A 25,824-nucleotide genomic window follows, 5' to 3' on the forward strand; every position below is an offset into this window, starting at 1 on the left:
TCTTATGGACAAGCAATAGCATAAAATTGCCGTTATGACAAAGTCAAACACCTCTGACTTCATTTGGCTACAAGGCCTGTCTAAAACTTGCCTTATTAGCCTCATGAAAGGTGCCCTTGGGATGACAAGATTGGTGGCTTTCTGAGCTTTTCTTATCTCCCTAAGAGATTTGAGTTGGTAGTGAAGCCTAGACTTAACTTTCTTCCTCTGAATTGCAGGTTGATTGCTTTGCTGCTTTCTTCCTAGATGGCTTACCTCTCCTGCCTTAGAAGCAATGTTGGGGCATGTGCCAAATTTTCTAATAGTTTGCTTCGTTCTTGCCATGAGAAATAGATGAGAAATTGAATTTAAAAAATAAACCAAATAGCGCGAAATAGCGGGTTCAGAAAAGAAAGAAGGGCTTATATTCACACTGTTTGATTGAGGGAGAAAAAAACAACAAATGGGCAAGTTTCTAAACAGCATGATGAATGGGGAAGGAGCACTCAATTTTGTGGACCAAAAGCGAAACATGAATTGATAACAAAAATGAGAAAAATGGTAGAATTTTGCTATTAAAGGGAGAGGAGGAGTGACATGTGGCACAACATAATTGGACTTCAATGGTCATGACATAATTGGTTGCATGAATGGACTCCAATGGTCATGACACGTGGGCACTCAGCTGTCATACACGTGGCAAGCTCCCATTCATTGCATAGATTGGTCAGACACGTGGCAAGCTCCAATGGTCATGACACGTGGCAAGCTCCCATTCATTGCATAGATTGGCATTTCAACGGTCATGACATGTGGAAGTGTGTCATATCAAAGAAAAAAATGCTCTTTTTCACATTTTTCCAAAGAAATTCAACTCTCACTTGAACTAAACGGCACGATTCAAGCCATTCTGCCAATGCCAGACTACGTAATTTCACGTTGTTTGGTCAACCCTCCTGATTCAACCAAACGCCATGAGTTTTAGTATCAAGATATCTCCGACACCATGTTTTTGTGTCGTTTGGCAAGGACCTCCTCAACACCATGGAGCAGCATGCAGGTACTTTAGCAATAGGTCTATGTGAGATATTGGATGAAACACCTAGTGAAAATCTCCTTGACTTCATGCTCAAGGGGGGATGTGAATTAGGTTTCTTCAGTGTTGCAAGAGAAATTTTTAATACAAAGTTTGATTTAGAAGCTATTCTTGATCACTCTAAGGACTTCCTTTCTAAAGAGTGGGAGCTTCTATGTGAGGGTCAAATAATCAAAGTGAATGAAGTTGAGTATTTTCATTTGTTTTTGATTGGTGAAATCCCAACAGACGGGGAAGGTGACAAGAAAGTTTAAATTATTAAACTTTGCTTAGTATTAGATGCCCGCACAATAGATATGCCCTGAGCATAATACAGCTTGTTCACAATTCTGTTGCATAACTTTTTTTCCTGTACCTTTGGTTGACATGAGGGAGACTTTAGCAGAGGTTGCGAATACTTCATCTCAGGAGAATGCTTTGATTTTGAGTGAATTGGTGAAAGAAGAAGTTGAAGAATTGGTTGAACCAGTAGAGGATGAAATTTAAAAGGAGCTGAGTGCAGGTTTGGATGTGGCAGTGTTCAAAGATGAAACAATAATTGAAGAGTCTCCTATCCTAGAGGAGGATGTTTCAGAGTCATCATTTACCTTGCCAAGCCTCCCCTCCTTCCATATCAATGCGAAAAATATATTTTTCTTTCACATAACTAAAAACTTTACAACCTTAGGGAGGACTATTGTATGTCAATATTATAGCAGAGGGTTGTGATGTTACTTCAAGCTTCATAGACATTGAGAATGAACACAAGGAGGAGTTCATTGATTTGGATACATAGACCTCCAATGAAAGATTTATTGATGGATAAAATGCCTTGTCTTTGTGTATTAGAAGGGCATTAGAGGAATCTCCAACTCTTAAAGATGAAGATTTCGAGTAGAGACTGGAGACCCTTGGAGTTGCTGATTTTGGGAGAGAGAAGCAATAGGTTTCTAAGCCAATAGAAGAGAAGTATGACTCCATTAATTTATGGAGAGATAAAGTGCTTGAAGAAGATGAAAATCAGAAAGTGAGTTCAACTTTTGGTTGGATTAATTGGGCATTCTTATCCTTGGTTTTTGTTTCCCTTTGTTTGTTAAATTGACTCTATTTGTTTATTGTGCAAATTAAAATTGTAGATGAAGACAACTTCTTGGGTAGAGGAATGGGTTCAAGGGGAGCTGTAGAGAAGGATGCCAGCAAAAAAGACTCAACCCTTGCCCACTATTTGCCATATATGGACAAGGAGGTTTTCATTGTTTATCACAGTGTCTTCTCAGATAATCTAGATGCACCAATGTTAGCCCTTAAAGTTCTTTCAAGGTTGATGGGATTCTTCCATATCCAGTTTAATGCAAACAAAGTAATTCTCTTGGAGAAGACAGCTGCAATCAGAATTTTTGGATATGGTCTTGGGTTTTGGGCCTTAAGGGCTGGTTATTTTTTGTGCTATTCATCTTATGCTATTACAGATAATAAGACAGATGTCAACCTTCTTGGTGGATATAGTAGGAAGAAGTTTATGAGATATAGAGGAGATATGCCTGAAAACAAAAATGTAAAAAAAAAACTCAAGAAGTAATTTCTATTCAAAATTGCTCTTATACAAGAGCTTGTACATATAACTTATTTTGCCAATATATTTATGTTCAAAACTAGCATTGTTTCTCCTACTAAATTCATGCTATCATTCTTTGAAGTTGTCTTCTAAAAAACCAGTTGAATAGCTCTTTCAATTGATTGCTCCTTGTTTGTCCTCCTCCATGCCTTGTACTCCTAAAAAATGATGTGCGTGCTTGATAATGTGATTTTTCCATGCCTTGAGTACTCCAGGTAGCAAGTGGTCCTTGGTTCTTAACAAATAATGGCCCATGAATATAAAGAATATGTTGCATGTGCAAGAATATTGTATATTAGCCAAGTTTGTTTCATACAAAGAAAATGGCTGAAAGAAATAGCATGTAAAGGCTTTTTTGTCTTACCAAATAATATGCGATATCTTTTTCTCCCCATGCCAGCGTAATTGCCTGAATAAGAATTGTGATTACTTCTTTGAAATCCTATGCATATGTCACTGTTCTTTTATGTTTTCTTAGAAGCTTAAGAAATTCATCAAGTAGCATCCACACTTCCATTCTCTTGTTTGCTACCTATAGATTACTTGCTACATTTGTAGATTACTTGCTACCTGTAGATTGCTACATTTATTGTTAATTAGCAAAGCTCTTTCCAACATTCCCACATGGCATTTATCTATTTTTTATCATGATTGCTCAAAAATATTATAGCCTTTGATCCTCCCATTGATACATCTGTAACATCACCTGTCTTACCAGAAAGATCAAGGTCTTTCCTCATGTGAACTTGACCACCATGGAAACCCATCTTTGAAAGCAAGACCTCACATTTATCTATGCATTCATTTGCAATATTTGAAGGCTTGATTGAATATGCATAGTCTAGGTGAAGATGAAGAAGTTTATCTAGTATTCTTATTTCAACATGCAAAGTACAAATATGAACATTCTGGAGTTGAATAGGGAGGATAGGATCGTGAATCATTTGTGTCCTTTTGAATTTTGATAAATCTACCGTACTCCTTGTGGGTGGCCTTCCACCAATAGCCCTTGTGTTACACCACTCATGTGTCCCCATACTTGCCATACAATAAAGACAAGAATGTTTAGTGTTAGCACCACCACTTATACCAAACATTTACTTTAATGCCTTTAAATCTGCACTCATATGCCATTCAATTGTAAAACTTCCAACACCATCAACATTGAGACATTCACCTGCATTTTCAGATTCAATAATGCTAGGAATTTGAGTATGAGAAAAAAGCCATTTTAGTGTTTGATGGTTTTCTACCGGTACTACTTGGGCACATCCAATCCACCACAGCTCCATTTCTAATTTCACACTATGACCAGGGGTATCTCTTATACCTTGGCTATACTCCAATGCTCTATTCATAAGAGAAATTCTTACCCTCTCTATTTTCTAGCTCTTTTGACTTTGAGCTCCATCCAACTTTAAGAAAAATTTCAAATGCCCATTACATTCAATTCCATACAGCTGCACCATAGCAATTTGAACTCTTCTTAGGTCCATCCACATGTTATTAAAAGAAGTATATTCAAAAATAGAATTTCTTTTTTATTTTTCAAATAGCATGGAGTCCTCTATATGAAAATAATCTCCAAAGTAGTTAGGTATTTCTAGATTCAATTGATTTTGTGCTTTGACAACATTGTGTGGCCTTGGCAATCCAAAAGCCTTTGTTTTTTAATGTCTTAAATTTTTAAACCATAATCCAGATAAAGCCTGATATCCCCTCCTACTTACACCCATTGTGTTACACGTCTCTGCAATTTGTGGAACATCTACAAAAGTGAATTGATATCCTTAAGCAACTCTTTAAGAACATTTTTTTTAATGATAAATGTTCTTGTAGCTTAAGAACTTTAATGATGTCTGTTTTATTCATTGTCTCATTCAAAAGTTATACTCTATCTTCAGAATCATACATGTTTAGACCAAAAATTTAAGTGACATATTGTCTTGCTAATTTCATCCTTCTTTTTCTTGCCCCAGAATTCTCAGATAAATTATTTATATGTTTCATTTCCCTTGTCATTTCTCTCAACCCAATGGGTGTGTTTTTAAGATTTTGCAATTTACCACTTAAGTACTCGTTTAAATCTTCAAGAGATTTGAGTTTTCTTTCAAGCTTAGTAACATGTGTTTGAGAATTTATCAAAGCAGTGTTTAAGTTCAAAATATGATGTGCTTGTTCATTCCTAGATTGGCATAACCTTGTACAGTATCCTAAATGACCATTTACACCATCTCCTACAAATCGGATAAGATCATGAATAGAATACAAAGAAGGACACCTTCTAGTTGAGGGATCTTTTGGGTAGAGATTACCATCAACCCATAAATTGATGTGTTTCCTCCCTTCCGTCCGAATTTGGTTTGCTTAATTTGCATCTTTCAAAGACATTTGATTTGCCCTACACTAGGTTGCATATTTAAGATTGAGCTTAATATTCATATGAAACTTTATTTGGGAGGGACTATCTAAATTAGACATATCCCAAACTAAACTTCTAAAAGATGTAAATGAAAGTTGTAAAAGATTAGAATAGGTTGTTAACAAAACTTGCAGGTTCTTAAAAGATTAGAAAAAATTCTGTTACCGTTAGCTGCTATGAAAGATTGTATTAGGGCTAGGTAACGACCAAGAAAAGCTCAAAAAACGGCTTGGAGGGAAGAATGTTGGAGGGAAATCCGTAGATGTCAGTGTGATTAATAATATTCAAATTACAAGGGAGTTACGAAAAAGTGATTTTTGAGATATATTCAAAGATATGCTTTAGAAATTAAAAAATAGCCATGAATCTAGTCTAAACCGTCATATTTGGAGACATTTAACCTCTAAAACCTTTACTATAACATCTTAATCACTTTCTTATAAGGCCCAAAATTTTTCAATTTTGGCCCTAATGGGACTTAAGATGAAATAAGATCTAGACACAACCCTTCTCTAACTTGAAAGCACAAAGGGCAAAATAAATAATATACTAAAGGAACCTTAAGAAAAAATAAAAACATTGTGCACCAAAGAGAGCAGATTGTGTTAAGATGGAATTAGTAAAAGTCGAAGCACCATTGGTGGTATTCGATATCCAAACCCATGCCTAGAACTCTTTGAGCTTAATGCAAAAAAGATGAAGGAATGGGAGGAGCATGCCATCAACGAGCTTAAGGGGGTGTGGGAGGAGTATGTACAAAATTTTAAACTATCATAGAGGCTCTTACACTAGCTTGCAGTCAAATAATTCTCCATGGGAAGGAGGACCAGAATCCAGATGGTGAAAAAGAGCAACAAGGGAGGATTGCCAAAAGGACCGAAATAAAAAAGGTTGACAGGAGGGTAGGATGGGAGCAAGGCTAGATAGGAAGCCTCAAAAGGCGACAATGGCAGTGGCAACAAAGAAGTCAAGGAAATTCAAATGCAAAACACAAAATCGATGCAAGAGCTAGAGGTTTGGAAAAAAGAAGTTTACAAATCTAAAATAAAAAGGGTAGAATGTAGTGACACATCAAGAACTAGTAAGGAGCAAAAAAGAAATAGTTATATGCACTAGCATGGCCATGAACAACCCTTGAAAGAGCTAAAGGAGCATATGTTGGCTACCACCAAGCATCTTGAAGGTAAGGTAAAATGATGAATTCGCACTCAAGGTGTAGGTGGAGGAGCTAGAAGGACTGATACAAGAATTCCAGAAACAATAAAAGCAAGATGGAAGAACAACATAAGCAGTGAAGAAGGAGTTACAAGAAAGCATGACGAGAAGCAAATGCTAAAGCTTAGTTCACATCAACCTTACTAAAAGTGCCTAGCTTAGCAAAGGAAAACAACCAAAGTAAAAGAAAAGGTTAGCATCAACTTTATAAGAAATCGATTACTGCATAATCATAGGAGCAGGCCGTATAGAGTCATTTGTTATAGGATTTTTAGCTTTTGCTAGCACCTTGGCTTGCAAGCAGGTAAACACATTCAATGGGACCATGGAAAACCATTATGCACACTTAAGATATTGAGTATTATGAGGTGGTTTCTTGAATAAAGCAGCCCCTGCTCACATATATTATTGCTATATGAGATTGAAATGCAAGTGAACACATAACGACACTCCTTAAAATTGTGAAGAGTGTTCTTAAAACATCCCACCTTCATCATTGGCTAGCTATAATACTACCAAAGCAATGGCAATGATACACCCTCTATAATCAAACAATTAGACATAATAGTCGACGCTATATCCATGTCAATTTATGATTTCACCACAACTCTTCAAGTTATCTCCATGATGCAATGTAGCAAGGAGTGGAAGGTTATACAGCATTAACTCCCTTTATAAACCCTCTTTTAAGATAAAGGCAATGCTAAACATTGAGTTAGCTAAAAGCTCGATGTTGAATGTGAAGCTAAACATTAATTCAATATCTGATTTCAAGTTAACCATTAACTTGATGTTAAATCCCCTCATTCTTTTTTCTATGAAAATATTTACAAAAAGCTGGATTTAAGCCCCTCTACCACACCACTAGTTTATGATTCATGGTGTTGTGTACATCTTGAATTGGTTAACCTTCTACATTTTCTAGAAGAATCCAAAAGTTATTACATATGTTTCTTAGATTTTTAAAATATCAACACTTGTTTTGTGCATTAGAGACTCAAAGAATTCAAAATTTAGATGAAGACAATGCTATCGTACATAGCTTGAAGGCATAGGCTTGATCTACTTCATCCAAGGAGGAAAGTGACGATGCTATAAAATGTGGCAGTGTGGACATTACTAATGAGTAACTTAATGGTCACAATGGGGTTTTTTTTCCTTATTTTGTATTTACGAAGTATTTACGAACCTTTATCATGTGTAGGGTTTATAAAAAATTACCATGATCAACTGACAATTTGAATCATTGAATTATTGGTATAGACTGGAGGTATAAACTAGAGAAACTATGCATTTTTTATTTTGCTATATGAGTACTTATACCCCGAAATTCAAACCATTTTTTGTATTGTTAATGTTCTTAAATTTTTTCAAATTTTCCTTTTTTAGGTCATTAAAAAAAACTTTACTCATGAGTAAAGTATTTTTAAATTTTTCTTTAAAGATATGTCTAAAACCTTTACTCATAAAATGCTAAAATTAAGCTATTAATAATTGACTAAGGAACTACAAAGTTGACCATTGGGGGACGCCTTAGACTTGGCATCTTTTCTTTTAAAAAATATATGCATCAACCAATTTTAAAACTAAAATGAAAATACCTTAGCAAATAATTAATTTTAATTGATTCCAATTCTTTTCTTTTTTAAAAAATAGCCTTAAAAAATATACTAAAGTACATTTTTAAATGCTTTGGTGTGCTAATGCTTTTTTCAAGCATGAACATTACTTTGGTGGAGCACAAACATTGCTTTGGTGTATTAGTTTGGTGCTAATGTTTTTTTCAAGCATGAACATTACTTTGGTGAAGCATGAACATTTTTTTATCGAGCACAAACATTACTTTGGTGGAGCACGAACATTGCTTTGGTGGAGCTTAAAAATTACTTCAGTGGAGCACGAACATTGCTTTGGTGGAGCACATGAACATTACTTTTCAAGCACGAACATTACTTTGGTGGAGCACATGAACATTACTTTTCAAGCATGAACATTACTTTGATGAAGAATGAACATTGCTTTGGTGGAGCACCTGAACATTATTTTTCTTGTTTGAAAATAAATTTTAAAAATATACCATTCTTTTTTTGGCCTGTCCACAATGGTAGAAACCCATAGTGTTTGTTGGGTGGGGGTAGGGATTTTTGGCTTAAGGTAAAGAGGAATTTTTTGATTGGTTTGAATGTATGGGGAGGTTTAATTTTGTGGTGAAAAGGTGCATTGCAATGATGCTTTTGGGGGAGAGAGAGGCACCAATGTGGTCACTGGCAGTGTTGGGGAATTATATTTTATTGACCCTCATTGAAAACCTTCTCATTGTAATTTGAAGAGGAAATTGAACATTTTGAGAAGGTATTTTTTTCGATAAATTTTGTAAAATATAACTAAAACTTGAAAATTTTGAAGAGGATACTTCTCCTTTTCCGACAAATGTGAGCAAGCTCTGCACAAATTTGAACAAGCTCTAAGCTAAATCGAACCTATATTTTTCCAAACCCTAATGTGGTGTGATAGAGGGAGAGAGTGGCGCCATGTGGTATGTGTTAACCACTCCGATTAACATTACCTTTTGTGTGGCTACACTCTTTGTAATTTATCTTTTGTAACAGCGCAATGTGCTTAATGTATAAGAGACATGGGATGATCGAGCTTATGGCCCGTGCAACGCCGGTCAAAGACTAGTTTTGGGCCCCCAATTGTAAATGGGCGGCCGGCCATTGTAATTATGAGCTCTTGTATATAAATCATTTTATGGAATATGAAAAGGGACAATCCCATTTGTCTCATTAGAGTTTGCCTCTTCTCTCTCTCTCTCTCTCTCTCTCATTTGAGCTTGTGGATGCATGTTAGCTTGTGTTCTTGCTTGCTTACATGTTTGATTGTCGGTGTATGTAATTAGGGATGGTAATGTTCTCCTTTCTCTTCTCCTCTAGTCTATCTACCAAGTCCCTCTTGCATGCTAGTTGCATGAGGTGAAGGTTGAGATCTCCATAGCTTCCTTCCTTCTTTCTCTCTACCTAGCCATTGGATCTCTTTTTGGGTGACACAAGAAGAGGTGGAGTGAGCCCCTATCGGCTTCACATCGAGGACTTGGCCCTCTTAGGGTTGGACAAGTGCAACTCTCTGGACTCGACCCTTTGTAAGATCCCTGACCCCACTGCGCAACAAATTTGGGGGTGCTAGCAGCGGAAGTAGCACTTCTTTCACGGGGCAGGGTCCCACACTCGGGGCCTCGCCCACGGATATCCAGACAAGAGACTAATCCATCGGTTCTTCCAAAACCAAACTCGAAAAAACTTCCCTTGCCCGGAAAGCACGGCAGGCGATTCCTCCAAGATAACTTTTCTCTAACGTAGTCAAAAGCCTGAACTAACTGAACTGATCTGACCGAACCCGTAAGTCCCATAATCAGATCAGGAAAAAGATTGTACTTAGATCATAGAGACCAATGCTTTTTTCCTCATTGAGAGGCACAGCCATTGAAACTTTTCCATAGAACAATTTTTATCCAGGATTTACCTCATCTATCGTACTATACAATTGAGTCTCGATTTACGGATCTATCAGTCCAGCCTAACCCATGGGTTAGCCAACCGCCCAACCACTGTAGTGATGGGATCCAATTAGGAATTTGGTTAGGTTTTGTCCCGAGTACTAGGGAAAAGAGTTCCGAGGCCCCTTAGCCCGATATTCATGCAAACATAAAACTAGTCACACCACTTACACACCCAATATGAACTTGCCTTTTTCACACATTCAACAATATTTTTCACAGATTCAACAATCTTTAAGACAATCATTTAATGAAACCATAGTGTTACTGATCATAATCCTCTAATTATCCAGTTGAATCCTGAATTCCAATTCCTTCCTTCATCGGTGTACCTATGGCATCATTGGCAACCAGAACGCTCACCACTTGTTTACTCAGGGGCCTTAATTTGTTTGTTATCTTAAAATGATAAACAGATGCTATGCCTTCTTGGAAAGGCTTTCCCCCTCTCTCATTCTTAAATTCAGCCCTTCTTTATCCTAGTTAAGTAATCTAATTGTTGGAATTAAACTTTTCATATTGTTTCTCTTTTAAAAGTGAATTTTGATTAGTTTAGAGTGCTTAAAACCATTTAAAAGTGAATTTTGATTAGTTTAGAGTGCTTAAAACTAATTGGGGATAATTTTTAAGTAATTTTAAGTTAGGAAATTTTGAAAAATGTCAGCCATACAAAGAAAGTTATGGCAAAATTTTCTAAAAATTGGTGAAATAAGTTTTATCTTTTACTATCCAAAAAAGCGTAATCCCCACCAATTGTGTATTCTAAAAGTGTAACTTTGATTTTATGCATAGAAAGGTGCATAAAGAAATTTATTTTTATTTCAAAAGAGTTATTCTCATCAATTTTGATTTTATGCATAAATAGGTGCATAAAGAATTTATTTTTATTTCAAAAGAGTTATTCTCATCAATTTTAATTTTATGCATAAATAGGTGCATAAAGAATTTATTTTTATTTCAAACGAGTTATTCTCATCAATTTTGATTTTATGCATAAATAGGTGCATAAAGAATTTATTTTTATTCCAAAAGAGTTATTCTCATCAATTTTGATTTTATGCATAGAAAGTTGCATAAACAAATTTATTCCAAAAGAGTTATTCTCATCAATTTTGATTTTATGCATAGAAAGTTGCATAAACAAATTTATTTTTATTCCAAAAGAGTTATTCTCATCAATTTTGATTTTATGCATAAATAGGTGCATAAAGAATTTATTTTTATTTCAAAAGAGTTATTCTCATCAATTTTGATTGTATGCATAGAATGATGCATAAAGAAATTTATTTTTATTTCAAAAGAGTTATTCTCATTAAAATTGAATTTATGCATAGAAAGATGCATAAAAGATTTATTTTTATTTTGAAAGTGTTATTCTCCTTAAAATTAAAATTATGCATAAATAGATTTGTAAAGAATCTTTATATAAAAAAATAAGGATTCTCTTGCATTCTAAGAATGGATGTGATGAGATGGGATGTAAATCGGATAGATGAGAATGAATAGAGAATAGATGTGATGAAAATTGAAGTAATGAGAATGAGAGGTAGATAGATGTGATGATATGTGATATGAATCAAATAGATGAGAATGAATGGATGGATAAATGTGATGAGAATGAGAGGTAAATAAATGTGATGAGATGGGATGCAAATCAGATAGATGGGAATGAATGGATGGATGTGGATGGATGGATGTGGATGTATGTGAAGAATAGAAGTGGATGTATGTTAAAGAATGGATGTGGATGGGTGTATGCGAAAGGATAGATGTGGATGTGTATGTGATAAGTATGGATGTGGATGTGGATGGGTGTATGTGAAAGGATAGATGTGGATGTGTATGTGATAAGTATGGATGTGGATGTATGTGAAAGGATAGATGTGGATGTGTATGTGATAAGTATGGATGTGGATGTATGTGTAAGGATAGATGTGGATGTGTATGTGATAAGTATGGATGTGGATGTATGTGAATAATAGAAGTGGATGCATGTTAAAGAATGTATGTGGATGAGTGTATGTGAAAGGATAGATGTGGATGTGTATGTGATAAATATGGATGTGGATGTATGTGAAAGGATAGATATGGATGTGTATGTGATAGGTATGGATGTGGATGTATGTGAAAGGATAGATGTGGATGTGTATGTGATAAGTATGGATGTAGATGTATGTGGGAGAATATATGTGGATGTAAATGTAATGGATATGAACGAGAATTGAAGCGATGAGATGTGAAGTAAATTGGATAGATATGAATGATAAGGGATGTGAATGAATAATATAGGATGTGAATGAATGTGATAGCATATGAATCGGGATGTGATGTGATGTGAATCGAGATGTGAATGAATGATATGGGATGTGAATGAATGATAAGGGATGTGAATGGATGTGATGTGATGTGAATCGAGATGTGAATGAATGATAAGGGATGTGATGTGATGTGATGTGATGTGAATCGGAATGTGAATGAACGATAAGAGACATGAATGAATGTGTTAGCATGTGAATCAAGATGTGAATGAGAATCAAGATGTGAATGAATGAGATGTGATGTGATGTGAAATGAATGTAATAAGATGCGATGTTAATTTTATAGATGTTAATGTATGTGAAGTGATGAGATATATGGGTAGATGCAAGTGGGTGAGATCTGATGAGGAAATATGGGTAGATGTAAGTGGGTGAGATCTGATGAGGAAATAAGTGATGAGATAGAAAAAGATATGATTAGATGAGAATGGGAATGCTTATGAAATGAGGAAGATTGATATGCATGGATGTTTGAATGATGTGGATTGACGTGTGGATTGATGTGAATGGATGTATGGAAGATATGGATTAAATGTGATGGATATGAATGATAATTGAAGCGATGAGATGTGAAGTAAATTGGATAGATATGAATGATAAGGAATGTGAATGAATGATATAGGATGTGAATGAATGTGATAGCATATGAATCGGGATGTGAATGAATGATATAGGATGTGAATGAATGATAAGGGATGTGAATGGATGTGAATCGGGATGTGAATGAATGATATAGGATGTGAATGAATGATAAGGGATGTGAATGGATGTGATGTGATGTGAATCGAGATGTGAATGAATGATAAGGGATGTGAATGGGTGTGATGTGATGTGAATCGAGATGTGAATGAATGATAAGTGATGTGAATGGATGTGATGTGATGTGAATCAGAATGTGAATGAACGATAAGGGACATGAATGAATGTGTTAGCATGTGAATCAGGATGTGAATGAATGAGATGTGATGTGAAATGAATGTGATAAGATGCGATGTAAACTGGATAGATGTTAATGTATGTGAAGTGATGAGATATATGGGTAGATGCAAGTGGGTGAGATCTGATGAGAAAAAATGAGAAAATAAATGATGAGATAGAAAAAGATATGATTAGATGAGAATGGGAATGCTTATGAAATGAGGTGGATTAATGTGCATGGATGTTTGAATGATGTGGATTGATGTGTGGATTGATGTGCATGGATGTATGGAAGATATGGATGGATGTGTGGATAATGTGGATTGATGTGGATTGGTGTGTGTATGATGAGTGAATGATGGGGATTGATGTGGATGATGTGGATGGATGTATGGATGAGGTGGATTGATGTGTGGATAATGTGGATTGATGTGCATGGATGTTTGAATGATGTGGATTGACGTGTGGATTGATGTGGATGGATGTATGGATAATGTGGATTGATGTGTGGATGATGCGATTGGATGTGATTTGATGTAGGAATGATATGATGTGATAGGGATCGATGATGAAAATAAAATATGGTAAGATGAAAAAAAAGATGGGGTCTAATGTGAAAGGATGCGGAGTAATGGGAAAAGATAGAAATATTGTTGGAGCTGTATTTGTTTGTGAAATTTGTTTTTAAATGACTGTTTTATGTCAAGAATGCTAGGGAAGCATTTTGATCGTCTTGTGAATGAGGTCGTGGAGACCTATCTATTAAAGTTGCAACTGCTGACGGAAAGTCATCGGAGAACGTCTCGCATAACAAGGTCGGCCGAGGTCTTGACCAGCCTTGGTTTGATTAAATGGTGAGCTTCCGGTACAATGGATAAGGGACCAAGGAAGCGGCCTATGAGTGAAGCACTAGGTGACCTACGAAGGATCCTAGAGGGTGTTGACCATACGGTGCTTGGGCTCTGGGTCACTGAAGATACCCACGAGTACGTCGGGGAAGATATTGGAACAAGGAGTAAGAGTTGTTTTCTGAATTCGGGCATGGATCTGGTTGATTGACCTTGCTGGTCCTCAACGGATGAGTCCATGGCTTTTTTATATGGATCTGTTGGTTGATCTTGCTGATCTTCAACGGAGATTCCATCTGGATATTTTTATGTGATTATATTGTCGGGTACTATGAGCTAGGAACTGGCTACCTTAGATGCATGATGTAAGCTGGCAATAGAATATGAAGACAATATGCTTGAATTGCCACAACTTGAAGATGCCAAGGTAGCTTCAATAGCAACAACATCGCGAGTCTCAAGTCACCCCAGGACACTGGAACCCAGAGCAAGAAAGTTGGAAATATGACTATGGACGACCTCAGTAATGCCATATTGGATAAATTAAAAGTCAAGGATGGGAGAGAAGTACTCATCTCTACCCCCGGAGAGATCTGGTTTAGTGCTCCCTTTTCATATTGAATCACACCACTACTGAATATCCTCAACTAAGAGTAAGGCAATTACTCTATTGTGCTCATTGTGTGAGATTAGGAAACCATGACACTTCCATGTGTAGGTATCTGAGGGTCTAGCCTGTATCACAACTACCGGCACCCAAAGTGCCACTAGCCTTACCAGCACCACCAGTGCAAACCACTGCAGCTACATGGCAATCAAACCCAGCCTACTTACCAAAGAGGGATGTTTTGGATATAGGACACGTCATCTTTGTCGCCGCCTATTCTACCGCCACAACCTCCATAGGCTAAAATCAACCAAGCATTGATTAAGGAACCTTGGACGAGGGGGAAGTCATGCATGAGTTAGAAATCAATAATGATTACTATGAGGAGCCTGTGGAGATCACGTTAGAGTATTATGTCTTACAAAACAATACGCCAAGTCCAGTGTTTCAAACCATGGTACAATGGAAAGGCAAGGACATAAACACGACCATGAGAAGGGGACCAATACAATGTTTCTATTACGGTGGACCTCATCGAATAGTAGATTGTCCTAATAAGAATGTGGTTCATGTGGGCCAAGATCAGCCAATGGCAGCACAACTTAACGACATACCAACACTTACTTATGTTAAGTGTGGGGTTGATCATTTGATCAAAGACATGCCCATATCGCGCCAATGGTTCTTCTTCCATTTCTAACCATGCCACTATCATGACCATAAGTGTGTAACCTGGGAATATCATGCCACTGAATGTCCTGACATAAGCACAAGCAAAACAAGTGGACAAAGGGGAAACCCAGTAGATGTCACAACTTCTAAAACTGGAAGAAGGAGAAGAGTGAAAAAAGTAGGTAAAGGTGACACCATGGTCACAATCTAGGATGGATCCGAAGAAGATACCATTGACACTGGATCCACCCAATCAAAGGAAGGGAGCGACCAACTACCGAAACTAGATGGGCATGACCAAGAAAACCAAAGAGAGAGACCAGTAACCCCTAAGGGGATTGGGGAATACCCGAATGCTGAAGAAGAGATAAGGAAGTTTGAAGAAGCTAAGGCCCTGGTTGAGGAGTGCCAACAAAATCACGAAGCTAAATTAAGGGCTAATAGGGCTAACAGGGCTAGGGATACAATGTATCCAAGAAATGAGTTGATAAAGGAAAGGAAATTGGATGTGCCTACTCCAATTCTATAAGACTCTAAGGGAGGGACACAGTGAATTCATGGAAAGAATGTTTAAGGAAGCATAACAAGACTTGTTCATCCATTCATTCCCTAGGGGTGGGTACATGTGACAAACACATGGAAGGAGCCCTCACTTGCCAGGGAGGGACACAGTGAATTCATGGCAAGAATGTTTAAGGAAGCATAACAAGACTTGTTCATCCATTCATTCCCTAGGGGTGGGTACATGTGACAAACACATGGAAGGAGCCCTCACTTGCTAGGGAGCCAAGAGACATAGGCAGTCTCGCAGCCATACTGTCTCGCCACCGTTAAAATGCCACTCGGGCCATTATTACGCAATACTCCAGCATTGTGGGCAGACATCCCAATGTCCACAGCACAGGAGACCCAATCCCCTCTAGTAGAGAAAAACTAGAGCATGCGAAGGTGAGAACTCCTTGATTCATCTCAAAATACCTGTCAATTAACTGGGCCAGTATTATGAGAGTGATGACACAAATGATACAATCCCAATCTATCATAATGGGTACCAAGCAGCACTGGCTATCCTAGATGGAAGAGCGAGGGTGAGCATCATTACGAAACTATGTTGGGAAAATTGGGGTAAACAAGATTTGGAAAGAGTACATCTAATTGTTAAAATGGCGACGGAACATCTTCAAGACCTATGGGATTGTTGAAAAACGTAAGATTTAAGCTCTTTTTGTTGCACTACCATCATACATTTGTTGTAATGGACTTTCTGCGCCAACTAGATTCATATGACATTATCTTGGGCAGACCTTTCATGAAGGAAGCCAAATTGGTGCATGATTTAGCGTTAGATCAAGTGTATGTTTGAAAGGATTCGCAGATTCTAAAGATTGATCTACAAATGTGGAAGGCACACCCAATGGAAGGGAAATTTTTGGGAATGATTCGGTCACCATTGAGCGAACCACATCCCTACAAGTTTGTCAACCAATGGAGGAGAATTCAAGGGAAGAGAAAGAGGCTGCAATGTACGCGTTGCTTCCACCTCTAGATTTTAGTGAAAACTGAATGCATGTGCTTGCCACTATAGATATGTTGCAACCCAGAGGAACCCAATATGTTGAATCAGGGAATGTTCCTACCACCTTAGTGTGCATGTTAAATATCAAACCAAGAGAAGAAGATACATAGGATGAAGCCTCCAGCACAGAAGGGCCTGGGTGTCACAAGGCCACACCAGTACCCCAACACCTCAGAAGATGGCGAAAACACAAGAGGTATATCGCTCGACAAAATGCCCTATTACGAAGTAAACCCATGGACGCCCAATGGCTGAGATATCTTGAGGTCACTAAGTGTTAACCCATTTCTAGGGTTAATAAGAGCTACTACCATTATCTTATATATATCAAGGAGTCAAAGTAGATACACCAAAAGGTCAAACATTCAAGATATGAAGCAATCCAAATCTATAACGTGGACGGGCGCCCGTAATGGTTTGAAGGGATACTTATAGCGATTCTTGCTTCAAGAGTGTGTGGTAGTAAGTTAGGATGAAGTCCTAAGTGATGTATTTATGGGGATATAATATGAGAGTAGTCATTGTAATAGCATTAGGCCTCTTATGAGCCTAAAGTGCCTAGCTGACCACAATTTAAGTGAGTGTGAACACTTATGGCCATGTATATAAGTGAATATCTCTCATAATACAAGGATACTCTCCCATTGTGCAATAGAGTCTTACTCTTGCTAATCCTCTTGCCAATATCTCTCTCTAATTCATGCTAGTGAGTGTGTGTGAGTGATGAGAAGGGACGAGTACATGTAGTGCAATGTGGGGGTGTCTGATATGGAAAACCAAGGGTGGCTTTTGGGATCTTATTGATACACTCTTTTACCCCTAGCAAACCATGGCATTTAGGAAGCCAAATTGCTGTTGCACCCTCATAATAGCCTTGTGCTTTAAGAACATGCTTTGGGACCCAACGAGTAACAATCTGAGGTTTAGGCTTGGAAAAGATGTGCTTTTTAGGAGGCTTAGCAACTAAGCTAGATGGCACAAGTTTGTATGCATCTTTGGGTAGCCAAATTGATAGTTCCTTCTTGCCTGGACTTCTTTGAGCAGTGACTAAAGTAGTTGGAACATGCCAGCCATGGCCCTCACTTGAGTACTCATCAATTATCCACATCATTTATGTTGGAGCTTCAAGATCAGATTTTGAAAGTGGGTTGTGTAGGGTAGAAACACCACCCTTTTGACATGATAAAGCTCGTGGAGTAGCAGATCCTGGAATGCAATCAGGATCAATTTGCAATTTGTATTGTCTATTCTTCCAATCTAATGAGCAATTGGTAGCACTTAACCATGATCGACCGAGAACAGCCTCTACCACTACCTTGGACTTACTTGCCACATAAAAGGGCACTGACATCTGGTGATCCTGAATGGACATCATAATGACACATTTTCCCTCTATAGGGTTATCTTCACATGAGAAGCTTCGTAAGTCAATAGGAATGTACACAAGTGTTGGTTGTCCCAAGGCTATCCATGTGTCAAACGAGAGAACATTATAATCTGCACCAGAGTCAATTAAGGCAGAGACAAAGTAGGTAGTCTCATGAAGATGAAGGCACACTTGAATATTGAATGGATCGACATATGGTTCATCAGTAGCCAACTGTAAGGCCAACATAGAAGCCTTGCGACGGTCCTTGGCTTTTGCAACTCTAGCTTTAGCCTCTTCTTGAGCCTGATGTTTAAGTAGGTCAAGTGCTTCTTTCCGTGATTGTGCAGCATGCATTTGTTGAAGCATGGCTTCAGTTAATGGTTCATTGTATTTCTTGAGACGACTTCCATTAATGAAGTTAGGCATTTGCTCACCTTCTCTAGTGTCTCTAAACGCACTGCACCACTTGGAGTAAGCTCATTAATCACAAACGGTCCTAGGCCACGTTTCTTGAGCTTTCGCTTATGCTTCTTAAGTGTGTACAAGAGCACTAGGTCCCCTTTTTTGAATCGGCCAATTGTTACATTTCTATCATACCATTGCTTCTGTCTCTCTTCTCGGCATACATCCCCATTACCGCCAATAAGCGAGTCTCATCAAGCTTTTTCGATTCATCAACGCGTTGTGAAAGCTCATGACCAGTCCAGTCCAATTGTTTAGCTACTCGTAGAGTAGGTACAAGAAATTCAATGGGAAGAATTGCATCTAGCCCAAAAGCAAGCTCAAATGGGGTTGTGCACACAGATGTTTTATAGGTTGTCCTATACGCCCAAAGAACTGAGTGCAACTTTTGCTCCCAATCAGTCCTATGTCCCTCAACAATCTTGGTGAGTGCTGTGCAGAGAATCTTGTTAGTACTCTGAGCTTGTCCATTGGTCTGGGGGTGATAGGGTGCAGAACGCTTGTGAATTACCATAAATTCTTGAAGAAAAAACTCTATGACCTCATTCACAAAGTGCACACCTTGATCACTAACGATTTCAATAGGTAAGCCAGAGCGTGTAAACACGTACTCATACAGGAACTTGGCTGTGGTTCTGGCATCATTTTTAACTGTACCCTTTGCCTCTACCCATTTGGTCAAATAGTCGGTTGCGACTATAATATATTCTGCATGCGTGTGACGAGCTGGAGGTTTAATGGGACCGACAAAATCAATACCCCATTTTGCAAAAGCACGTGTGCTTAACATAGGCCGCAATGGCATATTGTCCTTAGTAATGGGAGGTTTGGTCCTTTGACAATCGTCACAACATTTCACATATTCTTCGGCATCCATTTGTAAGGTTGGCCACCAAAGCCCAGACCACCTAATCAACTTAGCTATGGTATTGCCCGAAAAGTATCCACCCCCGACACCTGCATGTGCACGAGTCAAGATTTTCAAGTAGTCAGCTTCACATACACACATGCGTAAGTTGCCATCCTTTCCCCTCTTGTAGAGTTGGCCCTCTATCTGCATATAGTTTGCCGCTTCAACTTTAATAGCACGCTTTCGATATCTAGGAATTTTTTGATCCGTATGACCATGCTGAAGATAGTCCACAATATACTTACTCCAACTTGGTGTAGTTGAAATTTGGAATAATGTGACATTATGAATTGGCTATTGAATTTGACATGAAGCACAGTTGCGAACAAATTTTTCAGCATCCGCATGCATGGTAGGCCACCATTGCCCATCCTGTGATATACGTCGCACACAAGTAGTAGCTGATGCATGGATTCCACTGATACCCGCATGTGCCCACTCCAAGATCTTCTCATATTGGTCAGGGTTAGGTATGAGCCGCAACACTCCATCATTACCCTGACGATATAATCTCCCTGAGATTAACTTGAATGGTCGCCATAGGTCCACATTAGGACCCGCTAGTTGTATCTGCCCACTTGTCAAAATTTCTAAGATGGATTCAGACCATCTAGGAGCTGTCTCCACAAGGAAAAGTGTTGAATCTAACATATCATCGTCCACACCCACAAGAGCTTCGCCAGAGGTGATTCGAGATAAATGATCTGCCCTAAGATGAGTTGTTCCTTTTCGAACTGCCACTTCAAAATCAAACTCAAGAAGGATGATAAACCACCTCACAATCCTTCCAGTTGCACAAGGCTTATTCACCAAATATAGCAATGCTTGATGGTCCACAAAAAATATGAATTTGTTTGCCAAAAGGTAATGGCGAAACTTTTTCACTGCATATATCATAGACAAACCTTCTCTTTCTGTTGTGGTATAATTCTTCTCAGCATTGTTCAACTGTCGACTAGCATATGAGATTGGGAAATCCTTATTATGTTCTCCCGATTGAGCCAAAATACATCCAATTGCAAAGTTTGAAGCATCAATATGGACATGAAAGATTTGGTTCCAATCTAGTGCCCGTAAGATGGGTGCAGTCACTAATGCTTGCTTCAACTTTTCAAAGGATTCCTCACACTCATCAGTCCAATTAAACTTTACAAGAAGAGCATATAATGGTCTAGCTAGGACAGCGTACATGTAGATGAATCGACGATAATAGCCACAATGTCCCATGAATGTTTGTACCCCTTTAGGGTTGATAGGCCGAGGTAATGAGACAATGACATCAATTTTATCCATATCTGTTGAAATCCCATTGCGAGAAACAATATGGCCCAAAATTTTCCCTTGTCTTACCATGAATTTGCACTTGTCAGATTCAAGCATATACGATAAAGTTGACACTTTTGAAACACAAGTCGGAGGTGTTCTATATGATCATCATGCTCTTGTGAGTGAACACATAAATCATCCATGAAGATCTCAAGAAATTGCCTAAGGTACTCCTTGAATACATGACTCATTAACCGCTGAAAGGTTGCTGGTGCATTTGTTAGACCAAATGGCATAACACGATAGGCAAAGATACCATCTTCAGTAGCAAAGGCTGTCTTGTGTTGATCCTTTGGATCAATTGACACTTGATTGTAACTAGAGAATCCATCCAAGAAACTATATGCCTTTTTTCCTGCAACTCGTTCCAGAACATGATCCGTGATTGGAAGTGGGTAATGATCACGTACAGTAGCTACATTTACCTTCTTGAGGTTTACACATACTCGAAGTTTTCCATTTTTCTTGGGCACCACTACAATAGGGGAGACCCATTCAGTGTGTTCAATCTCATAGATAAATTCTGCCTCTAAGAGCTTGTCTATTTCTTCCTTTATCTTTCATGCAAAATTCTCATTGTAAGTGTAAGGACGTTGCTTGGAAGGCTTTGCATCCTCTCGCAATGGAATTGTATGCTGACATATGCTTGGATCAACTCCTTTGAGGTCTTTATAACTCCAAGCAAAAACATCACGATACTCCTTTATTGTTTGAATTAATAACTTCTCCTCATCTAAGGGGCAATCCACACATAGCGAGGCTCTTCTCCTGGCTTAGCAATATCAATCTTTTTTGCATCTTCTGGACCATCATATGAAACCCCTGGCACGCTTGGCTTTTGTCGCATGGGTTGTTGAAGAACAATCTTCCGATCTTGAAGAGTGTACTGTGTGAAGTTAGGGGGAACATTGAGACCCTGTTCTTGTCCACTTGAGTCGTCACTCATTGAAGACCATGCGGTTTTGAGCTCTCCTTTGCCATCTTGCATCGGATTTTTTTGTTTAACCGTTATCTTTGCACTTTCGACATTCTCTTTTGAATCGGTTTTAGACTTGAGTTTTTGTTTCTTCGTTTTTTTAACGATTTTTGCTAACAGTTTTTAGCTTTTCTCCTGCTTGGAATCCATCTGATCGTTTTACTTGGTCTTTGATACTATCTTGTGCTTGGACATAGTATAGATATCCATTCTTTCCTGAGAAGTGAGGTGGTGGTCGAGAGTGTTCATTCTTAACTTCCTCCTTTTCTTTTTGTAGTTTCTCACGTCGTTCCCTCTCATCTTGTTTACGGATTCTCTTATGGCTCTTACAGCATTTACGTTTAGGTCGGCTTCGAGGGATCTCTACTTGAACCTCTCTTCCTCTCAAGAGTAGGCGTGCCTTTCCTAACTCTTCCTCAGGGATTATCACATCATTATCAAAATCAGAGTCCCACCCATCTTTCTTATCAGCATCATTAGCAGATTCGAGTGTTAAATCCTCCACTGGATTCGAGTGTTAAATCCTCCACTGAGACTTCCTCTACATGCAGTGCTGTTGTGGATGCATCCCCATAGTACAAAACATCTAGAAGGTTACGTGGTTGTACCATTCGTATAGGAATAATGTCATATCCATCTGAGTCACAAAATTGAATTGGCTTAGGTAAAGCACATGTCGATAATGTTGCAAGGACATGACTCCATTCTAGTGGATCAATTAAGTGCTCAGGGAAGGGTTGTGGAATGTATGCCTCATCTGATATACTTCGATTACCCTTAAGTCTCTCAGTGTTGAAATCCCTACATGAGGCTCCACACATCCACAGATCTTCTCGCCCATCTGACAATGTAACTCTTGAGCTCTCAGATGAAGCAGAATCAAACTTATCTATTGGAGACCTTGTTACATCACGATATGAGTGATTCTTTAGGTTGACCCTTGTGATGACAGAATCATGTCGGAGGTACAAATAATTATATCCCCAATCTTGAATCATTTGAAATTGTTGCATAAATGGTCTACCCAATATCACTTCATAGTTTGGATGTTTTCCAAAATCCACTACTGCAAAGGTGTGCTCATATTCAATCCCACATGTGGTGACCAATATGTTCTCAAGCAGCCCAAGGGGATGTTCTAAGCTTCCATCTGCTAGCTGCAAGCGCATCTTGGTACTCCTAATAGCTGGTTTGCTCCACTTTTTCCAAATGGACCTTGTCACAATGCCCACTCCTGCACCACTATCAAGTATTGCAGTTGAAGCTACTTTTCGCACTTCTAATGGGAGGGTAGCATTTCCCTGATCGTCCTCACAAAATTTTCCTACTTTGTTGATAGGAACTGGCATAACATGCTTTGTCTCAAGGTGTATAGTACAATTATGGTGACCCTTTTGTAGCAATACTTACTCTGACAAACCTGTGGGTGGCAATATCATTCCACAACTCAGGTCGAAGCTTTATCAAATCAAGCAATGGTAAGGTACAAGCCACTGGTGCTGACAAAATAGCTTGCACGATACCCATATCCATTTCCTTTGTCACCCTTCTATGCATAGAGGGTATCCTCAAGGTTTGAGAACAGTTCTCATATTCTCCCAAATATGATGGTAAGGTTTCCATTGTATGCTTACTTCTAGGAGAAACAATTGTTTGAACTTCCTCTTGGATGCTTGGGCGTCTAAAGTTGTTTTCTGTGCCCCTGGTAAAATCCACCTTAGAGAATGGAGGTGAACTAATAGAGGACATGTTCTCATTAACTTTCTCATGAACTGCTGCCCACATCTCATTTGCCATGTCCTCGTTAGCATCAATAACTTCATCATTGCATGGGAAGGCAAGGCTAGGTGGTGGCAGAATTCCTTCTTTCAATGGGGTGTCAATTGGTGCAGATCTCTCGCTATGAGCTTGTGAAATGAGCTCACTTTTCATTTCCCGACTTGATGACACTTCTGATATGGTTTCTAATGTTGGCTTAAGAGAGGTTGGGCCCCGAGGAATGGGTGGAGGTGGTCCCTCAAGTATTGATTGAGCTTCCCGAATGAGTTGCTGATGTATTGATCTTCTCCTCACGAGGGTTTGGGTATTCTTGAAGCTTCTTGGGTAGCTCAGATAAAGCTACAATGCGACTTCTATGAGCATCAATGATGGCATCTAGAGTCTCATTCACCTTATCCACAAAAACAGAACCCCCAAAACTATCCGCGATCGTACTAGTCTCATCTTGTTTAGCACTAGGCCCCGGTTGAGGTTGATGCTCCTCATGCACTTCTTGGGATGTAAAAGTTTGATCCTTCATGTTTTGTTTAGAGGCTTCTTGAGAACTAGTGGATGCACTTTTAGTTTTCTTGTTGCGGTTCTTTTTCCTCCTAGTGGTCCTTTTTCTATTGGAATGTAGGGTCTTGTCCACTAGATTTGCCTTTGCATCCCTAGTTCGAGGTGTCTCATCAGTTTGCATTTCGGCATTTCGTGTCTGTGATCTAGTCATGACTCTAAGTGGCACGACATCCTCATTCTCTGATGAAGGTGGCGATGGAACTGCCCCTACAAGGTTGAGTGTGACCTTTGGTTGAGAGGTGCCTTCCTCATGTGGTTTCAGCAGACAATCCTTTGGGAAGTGTTCTACACAACACCCTAGACAATATCTTTCAATTGGTGGAAACTGTGGTACTGTTGTATTGGATCGAGCTGTTTGCCTTGAGCGATGTGGACAATCACGAGCCCAATGGGGTTCTCCGCACTCATAACAGGGACCCATTAGTTTGGCTTCTACTTTCCTTTGCTGCCATTGTCCTGAGGGGCCTGGAGTCCTAGGTTGGTAGCCCGCCTAGCAACATCAAAGAATTTTGTTCCCTTGGTTGAGCCTCCCCAGTGCTTGGCTTGGGTATGCGGAACTTTCAAAGAGATTTTCCTTGGATGAATATGATGCATATTCCTCCTCCACATAGCCTGGGTTTACCAAGTCTCTACACATATTTGAATTGTCGTAGTCCACAACCCTCACAGGAGCAGTCCCAGGAGCAGGAGGTTGAGCACCAAGAACAAGTCGTGCTTGCTCTTGTGCCATCGGTGGATTACGTTCAAAATTGGTATACTGTTGATGTATTTGTGGAGCCACTCCACCCCTTTGCTGCTCACGCTCCTGTCTCATTCTTGCAATGCAAGTACAATCCTGTGTGGTATGGGTAAAGTTCCAAGCACAGGTTTGGCACCACTTCTTTGTGGGTTGGTTTGTGACTAGAGGAGAAAAGGTATTACATTCCTCGGTTTTATGGTTACCGCCACATGCTCCACAAAGATGAGGACCTGAAGGTAGTACACTCCTCATTCGCTGCTGTTGTTGTGGCTGCATGGGTGGGCGATAGGTTTGTCCCAATCTCCTAGTACTAGGTTAGCTAGTCTGGATTTACTAGCGCGCTAGACCCTGAACTTTGGTCATCACCCCACTGATCTCTAGGTTTCACCTCAGGGCTAGAACCATCTTGGAATTTGAAGTTATCGGTGAAATCCATAGAATCATGGCAACACTCATTGAAATTTGTATGCTTCTTTGCATAGAGATGTGTATGCAGTGTTGAATTTTTGAGTCCTTTTAAGAAGAGAGAAATTAATCGACTCTGGGCGGGCTTCTCATCTTCTGGGCAACGGTTAATGTACTGCTTCATCCTATTAACACAATCTCTAACACTCTTATTCTCACCTTGCTTGAAAGAGTAGATGTTTGCTACCGTGTCATGTTGAATCCCCATCAAGGAAAAAGCAGCAATGAATCTCTCTTCCAAAACTCGTAAAGAAGATTTGTCTGAAGCCTCTAGTGCTTGAAACCAAGCAAGGGCCTTTCCCTCAAGAGTGAGCCCAAATCCTTCAATTTGAGTATGCTTGTCAGCCACTTGCTCAGCTCGAACTGCTTGCCTAAATGCTGCTACATGGTCGTATGGATCTCCCGACCCTTCATACTTCTTTACCAGTTTCTGAAGAGTTGA

The 25,824-nt window shown here is 38.9% G+C and overlaps 1 pseudogene; it reads right to left on the bottom strand.

Annotated features, from left to right (window-relative positions):
- Positions 1-2,730: 2,730 nt before the first annotated feature.
- Positions 2,731-5,150, bottom strand: LOC147617803 (uncharacterized; annotated as a pseudogene).
- Positions 5,151-25,824: the final 20,674 nt, after the last annotated feature.

Source organism: Cibotium barometz, chromosome 36 (assembly GCF_041138505.1).
Source record: "Cibotium barometz isolate CiBa-2024 chromosome 36, ASM4113850v1, whole genome shotgun sequence".
Classification (NCBI taxonomy): domain Eukaryota; kingdom Viridiplantae; phylum Streptophyta; class Polypodiopsida; order Cyatheales; family Cibotiaceae; genus Cibotium; species Cibotium barometz.